Source organism: Euphorbia lathyris, chromosome 6, assembly GCF_963576675.1.
Source record: "Euphorbia lathyris chromosome 6, ddEupLath1.1, whole genome shotgun sequence".
NCBI lineage: Eukaryota > Viridiplantae > Streptophyta > Magnoliopsida > Malpighiales > Euphorbiaceae > Euphorbia > Euphorbia lathyris.
Genome location: NC_088915.1, coordinates 32,145,955 through 32,163,301, shown reverse-complemented (window position 1 = coordinate 32,163,301; position 17,347 = coordinate 32,145,955). Strand labels below are relative to the sequence as shown.

Sequence of the window (17,347 nt, the reverse complement as noted above, 5' to 3'; positions counted from 1 at the left end):
TCTGTAAAAAAAATTACCGTAGTTGGGCTCAAAGTTGTTCACCCCACGGATGGAAAAGCTCGTCGTAACTTTTTAGTCTTACCTGAATACCCGTAACAACAGTACTCTCCCAACCTCGCTTAATCACCTCTCAACAATCTTTTTCTTTCCCCTAAGAGTTTCCAAAACTGAACTTCTTCACTTATATCGAGTAATGTTGATATAAAGAAGGGTTAATACACATGTTTGCCTCTGTATTATCACGGCTAAATAGATATACCCTTACATCAAATAAACCCGCAAGACTTTTGATGTGGCATAAACGGCTGTGAAGTGTGGGGTTATTGTTGTTTATTTGTATCATATTCTCTTCCTCACACAATATATATGCAGTTATGAATTATCACAATCTCAAATAGCCTAAATTACAACAGTAACCATTCAAATGAAAAAGTACCATATGAACTTTAGACATCAAATTACAGAGCTATCAGAAAAAGCTTTCCTATTCTGAGAAATCGAGCTATGAAATCTATTTAAATGGGATAATATTGTGTGACACCAGAAAAATGAGAAATTCAATTAAGACTTACGCTAGGCGGTGAGAAATTCAATCTGTGCCTGGAGGATTAAGCATGTCGCTCTCTCTCACTTTAACCGTCGTCGATCTACTGTCGTTGTTGTTGCGCCTCCTTTAACTGCAACGATCTACTCCCCAGTGGTTCAATCACCATTTCTCCTCCTTCACTAGCGCAACTATGCTATCCCTAGTCAGGTATAACGTTCTACCTGCTCTCAGTGTTTTCTTGATTCTCTCTTAAATGCCAGCCACTCAGCATTGTAGCTTGTGGCGTACTGAGAGAGAGAGAGAGAGAGAGATTGTTCAATCTTTATTTAATTCATAATCTGTCTCACGGACTAAATCCGTGGTTTTCGTTTCCATCTCCTTCAAAAATCAATTCATCATTTCTCTTAATTTTGTTCTTTCGCTGATCCATTTAGTATTTCATGGAACCTAATTTTTTTCTTTTGCTGATCCATTTGGTATTTCGAGGAATTTGAGAATAATAGGGAGTTTGGAAGAAAATCTGAAGCATCCAGATGATTTTTGCCATTTTCAGTTCTTCAATTGCATATATCTGATATTGGGTTAGGAAGAGAAGTGGATAAGAAGAAACATGGAGAGAAATGACTCCACGTTCGGTCGTTTATGCCACATCGAATGTATGTTAGATTAGGGTATAATTGCTTTTTTTTTTTTAAACTCATGGGTACTTTTGTGGGTTTATTTGATGTAAAGTCATATCTGTTTATCCATGATTATACAGGGGAAAATATGTGTATTAACCCCATAAAAAAAAAAATAAGGTTGTATGATCTGAAATCAGGGCATCTTCATTGATTATTTTTGCAGACCCGAACATAGAAAACTAATCAGTAGTTGTGAATGCTTTATCTAGTTTCTCCTCTTTGTGTAATTTGGCGTACCTCTTCCCCTTTCCCACGTGTATTTGTATTCAACCATCTTGACCTGTGAGACACCACAAGAAGAAACTATGATGAGGACATCTCCACCACCATGGTCACCAAGAGAGCTGAAGGAGAGAAGGGGGCATAAATCATGTGGCGCGCCGAGCCATATGCTATACGACGTGCCACATTAGGAGCCAAGATGAGTAAAGTTCAAGAGCAGCCTGGCACATCGTGCCACATCTCGCTCGACGTGCCATCGAACGTGCTAGGGAGCTTGGCATGCGGGTGAAATAGCAAGGAAATGAGGAAGATCCAGAACTTGACTCGCATGTCGTGTGAGTCATATGGCACGGTGTGTGAATCCATTTTAGTTGTCTTCTCCACCAAGTTCTTCGAGGGGGAGACAAGACCTCCCATCCACTATTTACTTTTTTGCTCTTTGCTTATTACTATTGTGACATTCCTTATATTTACACCACTACCCTCATCTTTTATTCTTCCTATCTTATCCCTATTATCCATACATATGTTGTAGCTCTAATGAGGCATTTTAGTCTTTTAACTTAAATTAGGGAGGGGTATATATACTCCTTAATTTGTAAGGAAACACAACTTTATCATATTCAAACAATTAGCCTCCTTGAGAGCTTTAGCTTATCCAAACTTGAGATTACTCATCCTTCTAGTTTAGCTAGAAAATATAGCATCCTTTGTTGGTTTAAGATTAAAACCTTCATTTCGATTTTATCTACATCAAACTATATTCCCAAATCCACGAAGCAAAGAGGCGGGATGAAGATTACTACATTTTATGTTTCATTGAAAGAAGAGGTTATTGAAATCGCCAAATACAACCCAAGAAAGAGTATAAGTAGAGCTAAAATGACGAATGAATTTCCCAGAGGCATGCCGACGATTTGATTATGGGAAGCTATAAAAATCGGTTAAACGCCAAGATTGCATATTATCAATAGTAACAAAGACATCGATAAAATTTTAAGAGTAACCAAATAGACGAGCAATACTATTGGAGTGCCGCAACAAAGCAAGGCCTCCACTGCCATCAATAGGATGAACAATAAACAAACTTATATAACCAATTTTTCTTTTTATTATTTCAATCTTACTATAATTACATTTAATTTCCATAATAAAAATTAAACAAATGGTTAAATTTGGCAATCAAATTTTTCGACGTCTAAAAACTACCCATTCTCCAACAGTTCTAACTTAAAGTACACATTAATTCTGATAACTATCAACTCATTAAAAGCGAAACATTCTCATACAATTTTAATATCAAACTCAGTCTAGTTTTCGATTTTGATTTTATAACGAAAAACAGAGTAGACTCCAGGGTAAATTCTTTTATTAAGAGTTTATTATCTCTTTTTTTGATACGGCTATAATTAGAGAAGTTGACTTAGGGAGAATGAAGTAAAAATGATTGGAAGGCACATGGTTTCAAATTATAAAGCAATATCATATCAATACCCCAACTCCAAATTATTTTGTACACTTCCAGCTTTCATTTTATAATTGTTGAGTGGAGAGCACATGCAGAAAGGTTATAGATGTGACAACCTTCACTACTCCCTCCCATCTCACCTTTTCACTTTAGCTGAACTTAATGGATCCTATGTCTATTTACTCTTTCATAATGCTCAAATTAATTCATCTAAACATATCCTCATCCAGCAGATTACAAAATTAAATAAATTATCACGAATAATTTATATCACTAATCGTGGATTTTATTATATGAAACTCTTAGTAATTATGTATATCATATACGTAACAATTTAAACATAAGAGTACGAACTGAACCTACAGAAGTTGACCTTCAATGTCTCTTTTGTAAATTTTTTTGTAATTCATGATTCCTCGAAGATGCATTGAAGTTAATCCAAATAAAATTCAGGTCATCATCAACATAGAACCACTAAAAAGGCTTAATGATGTGCAGAAATTAAATGGAAAAATCAATGTTTTGGAGGGTAAATTACATATGTGGTTGAACAATTTTTACCTGTTTTCACACTTTGGTGTACAACCTTTAATTTTGCACACTAAAGTGTATAAACTTCATGTGACCTCCCACTAAAGTGTACAGCCGGTAATTATGACCGGTCAACCCAAAATCAACGTGCCACATCATCATTTTCATCCTACCCATTATAAAAAGTGGGGTCCACTCTTTATGAAATTATAAAAATACCCTTTACCCTTATATAATTACTAAAATGCCATTATCTTCTTCCTTCCTCCAATTTTTCTCCATCTTTCTCTTTTCCTTTCTCTCTCTAAATCTTCTCTCTCTAAGTCTCTCTCCTCCCTCTCTCTCTACTCGCACCATTTTCTGCAAAGAATGAAACACCCAAATCAGTAAAATAATGATAATAACATTACCCAATAATTACAATTAACAAGTAACAGCCAAAGAAATTGATTGATCCTCTTACCTGATGCAGCTGTGGGAAAAATGGAAGTGGAAGGAAAAAGAGCGATCAGAGAAAGGGAGAAAACGGAATTGGAGGTGTTTTCTCATTCTCTGCCGATCTCTGGTAATAGAAAACTTTAACGAATTTGAATTTAAATGGACAATTTGAGAAATGAGAAACGGAAAAAGGGAATTATTGAAAAGGTTAGTTGGTTGCTTTCATGGCTGCTCTGTATGGGTATTTAATGGCCTTTGATTCAAAACTACCGTGTTATGCTAAACATTTCCTTAATTTGATATTCCAACTTATTATTACCTAATTTTGCTTACTATTGAAGCTTAATTAAAAATTACTTTGATTAATTCTATATTATGTTATGTTAGTTCAAATTTATTATCACATCATATAGTTTGGCTGTTATTTGTTAATCGCAATTATTGGGTAATGTTATAATCATTATTGTACTGATTTGGGTGTTTGATTCTTTGCAGAAAATGGTGAGAGGAGAGAGACTTAGAGAGAGGAGTTAGAGAGAGAAGATTTAGAGAGAGAAAGAGAAAGAGAAAGATGGAGACAAATTGGAGAAAGGAAGAAGACAATGACATTTTAGTAATTATATAAGAGTAAAGGGTATTTTTATAATTTCATAAGGAGTGGGCCCCACTTTTTATAATGGGTAGGATAAAAATGATGACGTGGCACGTTGACTTTGGGTTGACCGGTCATAATTACCGGCTGTACACTTTAGTGGGAGGTCACATGAACTTTGTATACTTTAGTGTGCAAAATTAAAGGTTGTACACCTAAGTATGAAAACAGGTAAAGGTTGTACACCACGTATGTAATTTACCCATGTTTTGGAACGTTTTATCTTTTGCTCAACAAAAAGATGTATGCCCTTTTACAAAAGCTTTGAAGGGGCAAAGGACTTCAATTAGACGATGGAATGTCAGACATCCTTTGAGAAGCTAAAAATCTTCTTGACATCTCCACCACTATTAAGGATATCTCTACCTAGTGAGACTTTATACTTATATGTCGCTATGACAATAGATTCCATATGCATGGTCTTGATAAAGGAAGAAGGTATGGAGCAGTTTCAAGTTTATTATGTTAGCATGGTCTTAAGAGTTGCATAAATCAGATACCTGAAGCTTGAAAATCTAGCATTTAGAGTAGTGGTAGCGGTGCAGAAGTTAATACACTACTTTCAAAGTCACTCAATAGTAAGGGTCCACCATTAAGAAAAATTTGTAAAGACTTGAACTTCTAGCAAAATCACCTAATGGGCGCTAAATCTAACAAAGTTTGATGTTCGATTTGAGCCTCGAAAAGTTTTTAAAGTGCAAGCATTAGCAGATTTCCTAATGGAAATACCCAAAGACTCCACTATTCCTTTAGAACTCACGAAATTATGGGAGCTTTATGTAAACGGAAATTCAAATAAGGAGGGAGCAGGCATAGAGGTCTTCATCAAAGGTCCCAATGGTATTAAATTTAGATAAGCAGAAGCGCTAAGCTTCGAGGCATCTAAAAATATGACAAAATACGAAGACTTTCTTCAAGGACATCGAATTTTAAACATGATAGGGCCGTCACGATAAGGCTATCTTGAAGAGTGATTCAAAGTTGGTAGTGTGTCAACTCACTAACAACTACGAAGCCTAACATGTCATAATGAAGTAATATCTTACACTCATAAGGCAACTCTTAGAAGAGGGGGAAAAAGAGGGCTAAGGACTGGATGTTCAAAGAATACCGAGAGAAGAAAACTATGAAGCTGACCACTTGGTTAAAACTGCATTGACTCCCAACGGGTCTCGTGTGTGCTCATGCTGAATTGAAAGAATTTCTTATGCTAGTATCTAGCAAAAGGAGGTCCTAGTAATTGATATCACAAAAGAATGGTATTATCATATGTATCTTTATCTTACTACATGAATCTTACCCGAAGATAAGAATGAACATATTAAAGTGGTCAGGAAATCAGACAGATATTCAGTCATCAAAAATATACTTCACTGAAGGTCTTTTGAATGGCCTTGGTTAAAGTGTGTTGGTTTCAATGAAGCCAAGTACATCATGCAAAAAAAATCACGAGGGGATATGTAGAGCTCACGAAGGAAAGGATGCTTTGGCAAAGAAGGCACAACTGCGAGGCTTTTATTGGCCTAAGTTGGCTAAGGATGCGACTGATTTTGTACAGAAATGTTCTATCGGTCAAAATTATGCATCAATAATCTGATCTCCAGCTTTGGTCATGAGAGCTTTCCAACATGGGGAATTGATATAATTAGAGCTTTCCCAAAAGCCGAAGGCCAAAAGAAATTCTTGATAGTGGCAGTAGACCATTTTTAAAAATGGGCCGAATCTGAAGCTATCTCTGCTATCACCTCCTCTTAAATTATTTCATTTGTTGAAAAAATGGTTTTCTGCCGGTTCAGAATTCCGCATACCATCATCACTGATAATGACAAGCAATTTGATTATAAAGCCTTCCGGACACACTATGAAAACTTGCACATAAAATTTAGGTTTACTTCTGTGGCTCACCCACAAACCAATGGTATGACACAAGTGACCAACATAACGATGGTGCAATGACTAAAGAAGATGCTGGAAAAGTTGAAGGGTCCATGGGTAAATAAGCTACAAAATGTTTTGTGGGCATATCACCCAAGAACAACTTTCTATTCTGATGTCGATAACGAAGGCCATATGCACTAGAAGTTGAGCCTTCTTGAAGAGAAAAGAGATCATGCAGCAATAAAAGTGGATGCTTACAAACAAAAGACAAAGGCAGCATATGATAAGAGCATGCGGCCAATGTAGTACTTTCAAGGAGACTATGTTCTCCGAAGTACTGAAGCTCCATAATCCAGAAGAGACAAAGGAAAGTTATGGCGCAACTGGGAAAGGTCATTTCAAATTGCTGAATATGTTAACACACGCACACTTCTAAGCTCCGGGAACTTTCAGGAAAGCCCATTCCCCGAACATAGAAAGTTGTAGCCTTAAGAAAATCCTATTAGTAGATGTTTCAACATGTAATGTTGCCCTTCGGCAGTAAAGAAAAAATTATTATAATCTTGTCCTTTGACATTCGAGTAATGATAAGTTCCTTATTCTTTTTCAAGTTCTTACTTTGAATTCTTTTGAATGTATTAACAATCAATCCTATATATGCTATAAGGATTCTAATCACAATAATAAGTCGATGCATCCTAAAAAGACATTGAGCCTTTATACCATTCATTCAACATAAATTTATGTCAAAACTTACATGGATTAAAATTGGTTGTAAATAAACATCCATTTACATAAGGAAAATGAATTTAAAATGTACTAAGAAGGATCCGAAAATTCTCCTTCATTGGTCATTTCATCTACGGGCTCATCATCTTTAAGAGGGAGGAGATTAGCCCAGTATTCAAAACAAACTTCAGGAAAATGAGTCTTTAAAGAGCGTAAAAAGAAAACTTTGTACCTAAGAGATCATTTAAGGCTAAGATGAGCAACATCGTTTATTGTCAAGACAATTTCTTCTTGAAATTTGAATCAATTGAGCTCATAGAAATGTTGGTTATTTTTAACTAATCCTCAGTAAGTCCACTTTATCCTGAAGAGTTAAAGAGGGATCTCTCACTATTTGCAGATCTTGAGTCAAGAAAGAAACTTTCACCTTCTCAGAAGCACTTTTTTCTCATTTGCAAGCTCATTTTCAAGCTCGGCAACCCGATCTTTAAGCTTGTACATTTCCCCTTCAACTTTATCTCGCGCCTTCAGGTAGTTAGCAGCTTTATTTCTTCTCTTCTACAGATCATTTTCCAGAGCTTTTAGGGTAGCTATATGAGTATGGAGGCGATTATCTTGCTCGCGATTAACCCCCTTTAAAGAAGCTTCAGCCTTCGCTTTCCCAATCAACTTGGTTCAAATCCTCTTGAGTTAGAGAAATTTGCTCGTTCAAAGCAGTTTGCTACTTATAATAGTGATTTCCTAAGTTTGCATATGGATGGCACAATGCGGTAGTAGCGAAAAGGTCCTATAAAAAGAGAATACGTTGTATAAATTTATTATATATTAAAAAAATCTTATTGGCTCCACAAAGCTAATTTTAGAAAACTGGGTTTAGGAGCTTTTTCTTTTTTTTATTTGGTAGAAAAGGAAAAGAAAAACGAATAACAACAAACTACCCAGGAATTAGCCTAGGGAAGCTAACCCCAATCCTATCTTCTAAGAGAAGATGAGAGATGAAACTAGGGGAAACAGGAAGGGTAGTAACGCCTAACGTCCCTTCATGGCCCGCCGCCGCCAAGCGATCAGCAACACGATTCTGCTCTCTAAAAATGTGTCTGAACTCTACGAACTCAAAGGAGGAGCAAAGCCTTATAATAGCTTTGATGAGGTTGCGACTGTTAAGACCCATAGAATGATTCTTAGAAATCATTTTGATTGCTTCCAAATTATCAGACTTAGGAGCTTTTTCTATTAGTTTATTGATTCATCTTTTTTGAATGACATTTTTACCCATAATTACTACTCTTTAACCCCAAATAAAAGTTTTAACATGTCTTTATTTGTCATTTTACAAAAACATCAATCAGCTAAATTTTACCAAACAAGTTTACACAACATCTAGTCAAATCAGCTAACAACTAATGTAATCAGCTAACATATAACAACTAAAATCTATAAACAAGGCCAATGTATTACATAAATTAATAAAAAAATCTAAATAATAAAAATAAAAATAAAAAATTTATTGAAAGCAACAAAATTTTGTTCTTTTGGTAATTATGTTATAGAAATAAAAAATAATGTTAAAGAAAAAACATATTTTGTGGAAATAAAAAGGATAATTTTGTCAATAACAAATAACTATAAACATTTGTTCATGAAAAGATCGAAAATGCTGCAGTTTTTAGAGAAAACGTTAAGCGATACGGTTATATAAATCTAACCAAACATTATATTTCATGCAGTTTAGATTGAAACGTTAAACGTTCCTTCGAAAAGCTGAAACAAACAGACCATGAAGTTTGAATAACACACATAATTAAGTATATCGTCTAAAAGAGGTTTAATGTGTTCAAAAAATAAATGATAAAATACTTAATATCTTCATTTAAAAAGATTAAGAATTTAATATGTTTAAAAATAAATAATAAAAAATGTAATGTCTCCATTTAAAAGATGGAGAGATTAAACAATAAAAAATTAAATCATAATGTATTTTTAAAAAAATAAAATACTTTTGAAACCAAATTCACTTGCATCTTAACAGAATTAAGATTGTGATGAATATGAGTCAATTAGCATTGAAGAATCAAGAACATTGTTGAATCTATGAGAAGATTACAGAGTAACTTGATGAGTGAGAAATGGAAAATCGTAGCTTAGAGAGCGGAAGAATCGTTCATCTACAACTGACCATTAAGGTCAGTTATATACAACAGCTAGAAATATGAAAAATACTAATCTACCCTTACATATTAAACTAATTCCTAATCCGTCCTTAATTCAACTAAACTGATCCTATTACACCCCCCCCCCCCCCCCCTCAAGCTGGAATGCATATATTGAGCAATCTAAGCTTGTTTAAGAAAAAAGTAAACTGTCTTGATGGCAAAGCCTTGGTCAGTATATCTGCCAGTTGATTTGTTGTTGTAACAACAAGAGGATGAATGAGTCCTGCTTTTCTCTCTCATAAAGTGACAATCCAACTCGATGTGCTTTGTACGCTCATGAAAAGTAGAGTTGCTGGTGAGGTAAATGGCTAATTTGTTGTCACGAAAAATTGGAATGGGAATTTTGTGCTTCACTCCAAGGAATTGCAATAGATATGTCAACCATTGAACCTCTGCAGCAACAGATGCCATGACCCTGTACTCTGCCTCCGTTGAAGATCTGGAAATGGTTACTTGTTTCTTACTTTTCCAACTTACTAAAGAACTACCCAGAAAAATACAGAAACCTGTAACTGGTCTTCTTGTATCTATACATGTTGCCTAATCTGCATCTGAAAAAGCTTTCAAGGCTAACTCAGACTTGTTTGAGTAAAATAACCCTTGTCCTGGAGATTTCTTCAAATAAAGAAGAACTCTTTTGGCAGCTTTCATATGTTCATCCATTGGTTTAGACAAATACTGACTAAGACAGTTGACTGCAAAGGTGATGTCTGGTCTGGTATTTGTCAAGTAAATCAACCTTCCTATCAATCTCATGTACACTGTGGCATCCTCCAAAGGCTCTCCTTGATCCTTTGACAATCTCAGTGTTGGATCCATAGGCGTATTCGCTGGTTTGGCTGCCAGTAGTCCAACATCTTGTAGAAGCTCCAAAGTGTATTTTCTTTGTGAGATATGTATACCCGTAGAATTTCTGGCAATTTCTAAACCAAGGAAAAATTTTAGTTGTCCAAGATCCTTTATTCTAAACTTATCATTTAGAAGCCTTTTAATATGATCAATCTCAGCACAATCATTACCTGTGAGTATAATATCATCTACATAAACTAGTAACACAGTAATTAAATGTGAATTTTCTTTGAAAAACATGGAATGTTCAGATTCACATTGCTTATAACCATGAGATTCTAGAAAAGTAGTCAATTTAGAATTCCATTGCTTACTAGTTCGCTTTAATCCATATAAGGATTTTTGCAATTTACACACCAAACCAGGTTTAGGTAAAAATAAGCCTTCAGGAGGTTCCATATAAACTTCTTCATCTAAGTCTCCATGCAAAAACGCATTGTTCACATCACATTAGTATAATGGCCAATTTTGAATAGCAGCCAATGCCAATAAGAGCCTAACTGTGCTTAATTTGACCACAGGAGAAAAAGTTTCTCTATAGTCAATGCCTTCTATTTGTGTATAGCCATTTGCAACTAAACGTGCCTTATGTCTTTCTATAGTGCCATCACTATTTAATTTGGTCTTGAACACCCATAATCTACCTACTGTTTTCTTTCCTAGAGGTAATTCATCTAAAGTCCAAGTTTTGGTTTGTGCCAATGCAGCTAACTCTGCATCCATTGCTTTCCTCCAACACTCATGCTTTACAGCCTCTTTGTAAGTTTTGGGATCAGGTAAAATAGTAAGATTGAGAACATAGTGCTTATGCTCATCATTTAAATGCTCATTACCAATGACATCAGACAAAGGATATTTGACATTGGAACTAGGATTAAAAGAAATGGAACTAAACTGATTACAATGATATTCAGTGAGATAAGTAGGTTTATTTTTAATCCTACTAGACTTTATAATGGGCAAAATCACATCTACCATCTCATTAGTTGCCACAGGCTCAGGTTGTAAAACAAGTTGTTCTTGTTCGTGAATAGAACTAGGTTGTGAAACAGATGGAGCATTATGAACAATATCATGATCAAAAACATCAGTAGATAACGTAGGTTCATTTATATGAACTTCATTATTCTGTTCAACATGCATATGTGATAAAGGTATAGAATGAACATGTTCTGCTCTTTGGGGTACAACAGTATCATCAAACGTAGGTGCCAAGCTTTGTAAAAAATCAATATTTAAAGATGGATTAATAGTTTCAGGAAATAAAGAAGTATGTTCTTGTTTAAATGGTTATGCTCAACAAATTTCACATCCCTTGACACTGTGTATAAATGAGTAAGTAAATTATAAACCTTGTAACCTTTTACATTAGGTTTATAACCTACAAAAATGCAAGGAATGGATCTAGTATCAAATTTTGTTTTTCCTGGACCAAAATTAATTATGTAAACTAAACTACCAAACACTTTCAAATCAGTATAGACAGGTTCTTTACCATGTAAAACTTCAAAAGGTGTTTTGTTCTGTAAGACTGGTGTAGGATACATATTAATCAAGTAAGCAGAATGCCATATGCAATCTATCCAAAATTCTAAAGGTAAAGCAGATTGAAATCTTAAGGCTCTAGCTACACTCAACAAATGTTGATGTTTCCTTTCCACTATACTATTCTGTTGAGGAGTATATGGACAACTAAACTGGTGTACAATACCTTTTTCTATACAAAAATCCACTAGTTTGAGTTCAGGAGCGCTATCACTTCTGATGGTCTTAATAGGTTTGTCAAAATGAATATGAACATAAGCATAGAAACCCTTAATGCACTTAGGAGCCTGAGATTTAGATTTTAGCAAATATATCCAAGTAAACCTAGTATAGTCATCTATAATAGTAAGAAAGTACTTATATCCAGCAAAAGACTCAGTATTAAAAGGACCCCATACATCAACATGTATTAGCTCAAAAACAGAAGTAGTTACAGTCTCACTTAAAGGAAATGAAAGTCTTTTCATTTTAGCTAAAGGACATACATTGCAATCAACATGTTCAACAAGTGTGGTTTTATTACAAGTAAAAGAGATAGGTAATCCTCCTATCATATCTAACTTTGAAAAAGGAAAATGTGCCAGCCTATGATGCCATAATTCCTTGGCAGAAAAAGGCTGTGATTTATTTGCAGTAACAGCAGTAACGATAGAAATTAAACTATGAGGAGAGTTGCATTCCTGTGACAGAACATACAACCCATTGCACAACATAGCTGAACCAATCATCAGCTGAAGATGTGTGTCCTGTATAGAACAATTTCTGTCAGTAAAAATGCAAGCAATTTTGCCATCTGCAATTAATCTACTAACTGAAACTATGTTAAATTTAAAACTTGGAATGTAAAACACATTATACAAGACAATATGACCGTTCAATTTAACAGTGCCAACGTGTTGGACATCAATTTGTTGATTGTTAGGTAGCCTAACAGTAACATTAGAAACCGTATGTAAGTCCTGAAAGCAAGATTTAGTATTACTTATATGGTCTGTAGCACCACTACCCAAAATCCACTCTATACTAAGAGACTATAGACTATCTTGCTGTTTATGAGGTAGAGAAAATGTACTTGACACCACATTGCCAACAATATGGGAAGAATGAACAACATTGTTGCTGTTATGATCATCAAGCATGCCAATCAGTTTGGCATATTGATCCTTAGATAAAGTGATGCCTGTTTGTCCAGCCTCGACAGCTTGCCCTGGATAGAAAGTAGAATGCCCTGGCTATGCAGAATGTACTATCTGAGTATGATCTCCTGAAGAGCCACCATCTTCACTAACAACATTTCCAGTCACATTCCCCTTCTTGCCCTTGGTAAATTTGAAATTCGGTGGAAAATCATGCTTCTTATAACACTGGTCATCAGTGTGACCAGGTTTATCACAAAAACTGCATTTGGCTCCAGTTTTCTTCTTATCTTGATAGTGAGACTTAGGAAGATTGATTGAAGACTCAATCTGAACAGAACTAGACAAATTTTGCCTTTCTTGTTGCAAGACCATTGACAAAATGGTTGTAAGATCTGGCATAGGCTTGATAAGGAAAATTTGAGACCTAACAGCACTATATGCAGCATTCAAACCTTTGAGAAACCTAATAACAAGATCCTCTTCATGAAACTTCTTAGCTTTTGTCAACAGAGGTGCACATTTACAAGTAGGTGTGCAAATACACAAAGATAATGACCTAAAGTTAATCAACTCTTCCCAAACTATCATTTGTTGTGTATAGTAATATGTGATAGACAAAGATCCTTGACTAAAAGAATACAATTGTTCCTGAAGTTCAGAAATCTTAATAGAATCAGCTTGAGAATACCTTTTTTCAAGATTCAGCCAAGCATCGCAAGCATTGTCAAAATATTGAATGCTAAGAGCAATCGAAGGACTTACAGATCTACTAATCCAAGAAAAAATCATTGTGTTGCATCTTTCCCAGGCGGATCGAGAATCATGTCCAATTGCAGGAATCTCCATACTTCCATCGATGAATGACAATTTGTTTTTGGCTCGCAACGCTCGCTTGAATTCGCGACTCCATGAGTGATAATTGTTGCCAGTAAGTAGTTGAGCAACAAGAACAAGACTCGGATTCTCTCCTGAGTGAAGATAAAAACAGCTTGAAGGATTTTGTGAAGGATCAATTGATCCTACTGATTGACAGATCAAAGTTGGACCACTCGATGAAGTGATGAGGGAAGGATTGGTTTGATTTGCCATTCTTCAAACACAGAGATGAATTTCGCAATTGAAAGATTTGGAAGAAATTGCGATGAAAATCAAAACCTAGATCTGGTCTTGATGAAACAGAAATTGACGAGGGAATTCGAAATCAAACGCAGCAAATTCGCTCTGATAACATAACAGAATTAAGATTGTGATGAATATGAGTCATTTAGCATTGAAGAATCAAGAACATTGTTGAATCTATGAGAAGATTAGAGAGTAACTCGATGAGTGAGAAAGGGAAAATCGTAGCTTAGAGAGCGGAAGAATCGTTCATCTACAACTGACCATTAAGGTCAATTATATACAACAGCTAGAAATATGAAAAATATTAATCTACCCTTACATACTGTCCTTAATTCAACTAAACTGATCGTATTACATCTTAATTGAATTGTACCTAATTTTCTCGCCATTCTTCCATATTTGAAATTTTAAAAGATGTTTATTAAAGTAAGTCTACGCTTACTTATCATGAAATGACAACTTACTCTCCAAACATATATCTCCAAACATATATGTATTTAGGCAAAATAAATAACATCTGTTACCACACAAAAAAAAAAAAAAAAAAAAAAACCACCTTGGATTCTTTATTGTGGATTGAATAATTGATGTTTTATTTTAATACATTAAATATTTTTTTATTTTTTTCACATTAAACCTATAATAATTATAAAAATCTGTTATGAACTAACGGGGTGTTTGTTAGAATGGATATAGAAAGTGGGATAGGGATAAAAAAAACACGAGATAAGTTACCTCGTGTTTGTTTGGGAGATAGAAGAGTGAGACGGATGAGGGATAAGCCTCTTATCCCTCAAATCCTATACCCAGGAGAGGAGGGGTATAAGGAGGTGGGATAAGCTCCTGCGATTTTAATAGGATGGAAAAGTACATCTTATCCCTCAAATTAATGTTATGTAGTTTAAATAGGGTTAAAATAGTAAAATGTATTATTTTATCTCCATCCTCATCCCACATACCAAACATTGAATAATAATTATCAACTATCATATTTTTAGAGTGTTGTTAAACCCAGCCCCAAATTCCCACCACTAGCCCCGTGAAAAGACGAAAATGCCCTTTCATGGGTTTTGGGAGGGGAATTTCAATTTTTTTTTGCCAATCCGACACGCGGGCGTGTGGATATCACGCCTCACCGCGTGGTCGGGCGTATGAGTATCACGCCTCACCGTGTGGTCGGGCGTGATAGCCCCACGCCTCACCGCAAGGTCGGGCAGTTGGCTGTCACGCCCGACCACGCGGTGAGGCGTGTGTCTATAACGTCCGACCACGCGGTGAGGCGTGATAGCCACACGCCCGCGTGTCGGATTGGCAAAAAAATAGCTTTTTAACCCCGTAAATAGTTCGTTAAACCCGTAAATAGGCCATTAAACCCGTAAATAGGCCGTTAAACCCGTAAATACAGAATTGTACTTAAAACCTAAAAATACCATACAATTTAGTCCTAAAATCAGTAAAAATAATATAAGTTAATTAATAAATATTATTAATCACAAAATATAAAACTAATATAATTTAGTCCAAGCCTCTCTCCTTTCAGCGTATAGATTCTCGAAGTGACGAACACTCGGATGACAATATAAACGCCATTGGGTGGCAATGGGAGGCACTAGAAACGTAGGATGTAAATAAAGATGTATGTAGTGATGATAACTCCCCAAATGACAAATTACAATCTCTCGCTCTGGTGGTCTTCCATCGTCCGAACGCATCGGCAGTATAGTGCAACATCCTAACTGTTGTGCAGTAAAAAGGAAAATTATTGCGTTCAATACAGATGCAGCAGCATATAAGTCATCCGGACTCACCATCTAGTGGGACTCACCACAACCCGCTCCTGCCCATTTAATACGTGTGAGGGCAGCATCAAATCCGTTCCCGTACACTGGCGCATACAGATCACGGTTTGCCCACATCTCATTCTCTATGAGCACTCTCATCAGCTTCCACTCCTCCTGGTTATAAATGATGGCATCGGCTAAAACACGAAATCCACAGTTACCATCTGCTACAACATCATGGAATCCAGTAATAAATGGTACGATGAGACCTTGAACCCGATGTAAATGGTGGTAACCGGTGATATCCGCATCAAATCCGACTGAAAATATTAATATATGAAATTCATCAATAAAAATATATTTACTTTAACTTCAACATATATATAAATGAAATAAAATATATCCGGTATCTGGCTGTTATGCACAGATGAGGATGAGGAACGGCCTCGACTACGACTACTCCTCGAACTTGAGGACCGTGCTCGACCTCGTGGTACCTGACTGTACTCCCATGCACTCGGATTTCGTTTTGTTGATGAATTTCCCTTTGGTCTACCCCTAACAGTGTCTTTGACCTCAGGTTCTTTGAAGCCACTTTGTTCCGGGTTTATCTGATCATGAATCATCATCGATATGCTACGCACCATTGAAGGATCTAATTTTTCAACCTTTTCCACAAGAGATTGAAAAAATCAGTGATCCTCAGACTCGTCAGCATATACTGGAGCAGTAACTGGTATGTCACTCAACCCTTCAAACGCAAGAGATCTCCAAAAAGGATGGATGCGATCAACACGAACCGATTCATCTGTGTCAATATATGTTTTAAGCTCACATGCACACGGAATGCCATGAGTCTTGGGCAACACGCATCCGCATTCACTTACCACATCCATACTCAATACGTGCATACGCTTGAGCTCATCATTTAGTACAGCCAAGCAGTAATGTGAAACGTGTAAGTCGAGATATGTGAAAGGTGCTCCACAGTGATTCACCGCAGATCTTCTTCTCGAGTCCTCGAGTGAGTATCTGATTATATACAGTGAAGGATTACAAAACTAATGTATTAAATTTTAAAAGATTAAAGCAAATAACAGAATAAATGTTTTACTTGATCGCCTCGATCTGAGCCTCAATGTCCTTGTGCACCTTCGCCCACACTGTATCGAGTGCACCAGTGGATGAATTCAGCCACTGTTTCAACTGTGCATGTGAACTCTCCACTCGACAGGTTGTGGTGTTTCCTAAGTGCAACACATCGTTCGTCTATGCTCGACAAATATGCACTAGCCATGTGGTCTCCACGTACTGAATCACATGAGGCCAGTTGATAGTAGTATTCTTCATGGCTACCACTGCCGCCTCATATTCGGCTACTGTCGGGGCTTCAATTATACGTTTCCATTTGGAATTCTTAAAAATTTCACCAAACCTCTTCATTCCACTCAACTTGCCTACTCTATCCTCCACATCTTTATTAATATGCCATGTGCACAATAAATGATGAGTATGAGGAAATACCTCACGAACCGGCCGCATCAGTCCTA

At 36.0% G+C, this 17,347-nt stretch overlaps 1 long non-coding RNA gene across 1 annotated transcript; it reads left to right on the top strand.

Annotated features, from left to right (window-relative positions):
- Window positions 1–371: 371 nt before the first annotated feature.
- Window positions 372–2,115, top strand: LOC136232164 (uncharacterized). Its single transcript, XR_010690355.1, has 2 exons — window positions 372–754; window positions 1,034–2,115. It is a non-coding gene; the product is annotated as an uncharacterized lncRNA (long non-coding RNA).
- The last annotated feature ends 15,232 nt before the right edge of the window (window positions 2,116–17,347 follow it).